The following is a 5,000-nucleotide window of genomic DNA, read 5'->3' on the forward strand; positions in this document are numbered from 1 at the left end:
AGAAAGTAAGCATTGATGGGAATTAATGGAAATAAACTGGGAATTTACAATATTGCAGGTTCGTCTATAGCAAGGAACTTAAATGTTGTTGAAAAAAAAAATTCTTCAGGATAATTTTGGTTAAAACAACCAGATTTAATTCAATTTCAGAATTTCTACCCTGCACTGTGCATTCCTTTATAACAAAACACAATTTCTTGAATCTTGCACACAAAATAATGTATAAAAGCAATACATTTATGTTTAAAGTTTCTTTGTGCTGCGTGTAAGCTATAATATATGTGTGTGTGCAACAAATTCATACTAACAATTAAATCAAAAAATGTCATTTTAAAAATCTGTATAGTTTGCGTGCATATCAGCTTATGACCAAACAAAATGTTTATATTTGTATATGATACACTGTATATACATTTCCCCAAATTTCTAATTAATTCCAACAAATTTCCACAAATTTCTGTAATTTCAAACATGGAATATTTCCTTAATTTCCCAGATGAAGTTCCAATGGAAATTTGCCGGAAATCTTCCACTCATTTAAACCCTAGCACCAAAAATGGAAATATGTATCGTGAATTCTGTTTCATCGTCACTCAGGTAATTTGAAGTGGAGAAACGTTCCGGTTTAGCCTCGACAGAGCTCAGTCTAGTGATGAGATAACAACCAGGCCTGCCTTTAAACACCAGATGATGATGAGTAAAAAAAAAATGGCTGTTTTTTTGTACGTGTGCATGGGTTCCAGTTCCACACGAATAAAACTTACACCAAATATTTGTTTGAGAATCATGATCATTTGATTAAACAAATGGAGTCAGGTGTGGATCCTGTGCTCTGGTAGAAGGGAAACAAATCAAAACATTCACCATCAATACACACTCAGTGAACAAACTACCAAATGTCTAGCGTGTGGATTAATATAAAGTCTGTACAGAAAGAAAGTCTGCTTTTTATGCTATTTATCATATAGCTTTTAGCCATTTTTTTGTTATGAAACTAATCGCTTGCCACCTAACGATATTTTTTCTTTCTCGAAAAAATTTGATGTTATGTGAACAAGAAATCACTAAAAGCGTAGCAAAAGTTACAGTTTTATGTTCTAGGGCTACAACAACTAATCGATAAAATCGATAATTTTTGCTAATGAAATTCATTGTCAACAAATTATCATTATCGATTAGTTGGGCTGCTGAAGTTACGGTTCCTCACGACAGCAAGATAACGCTTGCAAAAATGCCGGACTGTACAGGGTCAACCAGCAGCAGCAAAAAAAGTCATCCAAGGCATTTTATATTAAATGCAACAAAGAAAACTGTACCTGTATGTTATGCAAAGAGGAGCTTGTGTGGCATGGAAGTACCACAGTGATGCGCAAACACGTGAAAACACACTGGTGTCACGGATGAATGTAAAACATCAGCACGGAGAGTAAAAACTGTATAATCTTTATCATGTGAAAATGGTATAGTTTAATGAAATGCTATTGTGTAAACAGTTTGTTTACTAACTTCAAAACAGTCGCTCTGGATCTTTTCTGGCGTGACTCGCGAGCACCATGTTGCCCAATCAGCTCGCACGGCTTTCGCATTTTATTTATAACAAGGTAAACATCTAATTTTTTCTTACATTTATTGTTTACCAGATCAATCGATTAGCGAATATAATTCTTCGTTTGCAGCCCTACTGGAGATGCCTTCAATAAAATTATCCTGTCTAAATGATTACCAAAAAAATGACTACAAATATAAATGTGTTAATACACACCTGTGATCTGCAGCCTATAGTGTAATTAATCTGAACTTCTGGAGCAATCAGAAACAAGACTCCAACAGGGATGGGGTGTAATTACACTATATAACACCTCCATTATGAGGTTGAGGTCACTCCTGAGGTTAGATGCCGTTCAGGATCTTGCTCAGAATTTAAGTCGAGGTTTTTTTTACCTAGCAGATCTTATATTGAAGAGGTTGGGGTTTTGACAATCGTTTTTTCTTGTGAGCAGCAACTTTCTGAGATGCATTTGGATACACTGAAAAAAGCGTGCACGCTGGTACGTGTAAAGCGAGAGCCGATGTTGGTTTGCGTGTTATTTATTATTAATGCACATCTATTCATCCATTCTCCCTTTTTTCCTTATCAATAGTGTTGGTTACATCAACTCCAAAATTATTCATCACATCCGTCTTGCAGTCTATTTTTTAGACCAGACGGCCATGTATATACTTTTGTGTGTGTGAATATGTGTGTGTGAATATGTGTGTGTGAATATGTGTGTGTGTGTGTGTGTGTGTGTGTGTGTGTGTGTGTGTGTGTGTGCTAAATTATCCGCTGCTCCGTATGGACAGACTGATTGAAAGGCTGGTATTTGGTTTCAAGCAGGCGAAACACTCGATCCTAAAAACAAAGACCATTTGATAATCAGCGACTCAAATGGAAAATCTAATGGCGAATCCAAACTTCAGGTACACTGTGTTACATAGTAAAATCTACGACGAAGTCAAAATGATCTTTCAGATCGGTCATAATTGCACGCCAATCAAATATCTTTGAAATAATCCACTCAATCAAAATATAGATGTTCTAACGATAGACCTGTGTTTAAAGAAAAGTTTTGCTTACGCCATCGAGCAGCTCAATCACAGCTCATAAAGAGGACGTCTACATTACAACTTTATATCTTCTTCGCAAATCCCAGCGATGTTGGGTTTAGAGCCCAGATACAGCACACCTAAAGCACACAGGGCTCGGGGCCTTGCTCAAGGGCCCAAGAGTGGCAACTTGCCAATACCCGGGCTTGAACTCCTGACCTTCCAATTAGCAACCCAGACCCTTAACCGATGAGCTACCATATGTCCTTTAGCATGTTTTTTATGTCTTACGATCGGCACTAGCATGTTTTTTTTTAGCAAAATAGCAAAGAAAAACAGCACATCATATATTCATATTTAATCAACCCCCAAGGCAAAGTACAACATGAAGTGAAAGAGCACTCTGTTCTGGAAAAAAAAAGCAAAGATGGGGATTAATCCAGGAAATGGTCCACGCAGATCAAATATCTGCACCAAACAGCTAAGATCCGATATCAAATATCTGCTCTCTTGCTCTTCCCATCCAGACCGAAACCCATCAGCTGATTGACACAAAGGTCAATACATATACACACACAGCTTTTTTCCTCTCATTCACAACAGCTTGCCAACGATTAGACCTTTAATTTCTGAAGGAATGACATTTTACTTTTTATCCAATTAAAGCTACATTTGGCGTTGTCTTCTTCTTCTTCATCTTTCAGCTGGTCCTGTTAGGGGTCGCCACAGAAGATCATCTGTCTCCATACCCCCCTGTCTTCTACATCTAACTTTTTCAAACTGACTTCCTGCATGTCTTCCCTCACCACATCCATAAACCTCCTCCTTGGTCTTACTCTTTTCCCCATGTTCCTCCCAATGAAAACCTCAAAATCTTCAGCTCTGCTACCTCCAGCTGAACCTCCTGTCTTTTACTCAATGCCTCTGTCTCTAAACCATACAACATCTCAGGTCTTACCACAGTCCTATTAACTTTCCCTTTCACTCTCACAGATACTCTTTGATGTAATTCACCTTGAACCAGTCTGTCGTTTCTACTGCACACTTCACTGCTGTCACACTGTCCTCATGCATGTTCTGCACCACCCTCACATACTTCTCTGACACACCAGACTTCCTCATACAATACCACAACTCCTCTCTCCACCCTGTCGTATGCTTTCTCTAAATCCACAAACACATAATGCAACTCCTTCTGACCTTCTCTATACTTCTCCATCAACATTCTCAAAGCAAATAATGCGTCTGTGGTGCTCTTCCTCAGCATAAAACCATACAGTTGCTAACAGATGGTCACATTTTCTCTCAGCCTGGCTTTCAACTACTCTTTCCCATAACTTCATGATGTGACTGATCAACTTTATTCCCCAGTAGTTACTGCAGGTCTGCACATGTCCATTATTCTTAAAGATCAGTACCAGCACACTCCTTCTCCATTCCTCAGGCATCCTCTCACCTTCTAAAATCCTGTTAAACAACCTGGTTAAAAACTCCACTGCATCTCTCCTAAACATCTCTTCCACTCTTTATCCTCTTAATCACTGCTTTCACTTCCTCCTTACTAATCCTATCCACTTCCTGCTTCACCATCTCCACATCATCCAACCTTCTCTCTCTCTCTCTCTCTCTCTCTCTCTCTCTCTCTCTCTCATTTTCCTCATTCATCAGCTATTCAAAATACTCCCTCCATCTTCTCAACACATTCTCCTCACTAGTCAACACATTTCCATCTCCATCCTTTATTGCTCTAACTTGCAGCACATCCTTCCCAGCTCGATCCCTCTGCTGGCCAATTGGTATAAATCTTTTTCTCCTTCTTTAGTGTACAACTTCTCCTACAGCTCCTCATATGCCTTTTCGCCACATCCCTCTTTACCTGCAGCCACATCTCCTTGTTCTCCTGCCTACTTTTTTCATCACTCTGTCGATCCCAATTCTGTTTCTCCTTATGCTCTCCTGCACTTCCTCATTCCACCACCACGTCTCTTTGTCTTCCTTTCTATTTCCAGATGTTACACCAAGTACCTTTCTAGCCGTCTTCCTTATCACTTCTGCAGTAGTTTCATCCACCACCACTGAGCTCCTGTCTGAACTCTTTCCTGAACCTCACACTATTATTCTTCTTTCAGTCCTCACACTCCTCTTCTTCTTCACCTCCAAAACCATCTCACAGACCACCATCCGATGCTGTCTTGCTACACTGTCCTCCGCCAACACCTTACAGTCTCCAATCTCCTTTAGGTTGCATCTCCTACATAGGACATAGTCCACCTGTGTGCACCTTCTTCCACTCTTATACATCACCCTGTGATCCTCCTTCTTCTTAAAATATGTGTTCACCACTGCCATTTCCATCTACCACCATCTGCTCTTCCACATTCATCTCCTTAGGACCATACCGACCTCAAAGTTCT

The 5,000-nt window shown here is 39.5% G+C and overlaps 1 protein-coding gene across 3 annotated transcripts in view; it reads right to left on the reverse strand.

The window, feature by feature from the left end:
• Positions 1–5,000, reverse strand: part of kcnip3a (Kv channel interacting protein 3a, calsenilin) — a 54,261-nt gene that overhangs the window by 47,423 nt on the left and 1,838 nt on the right. The gene's annotated exons all lie outside the window — the stretch shown is intronic.

Source organism: Silurus aristotelis, assembly GCF_946808225.1.
Source record: "Silurus aristotelis genome assembly, chromosome: 11".
Taxonomy (NCBI): domain Eukaryota; kingdom Metazoa; phylum Chordata; class Actinopteri; order Siluriformes; family Siluridae; genus Silurus; species Silurus aristotelis.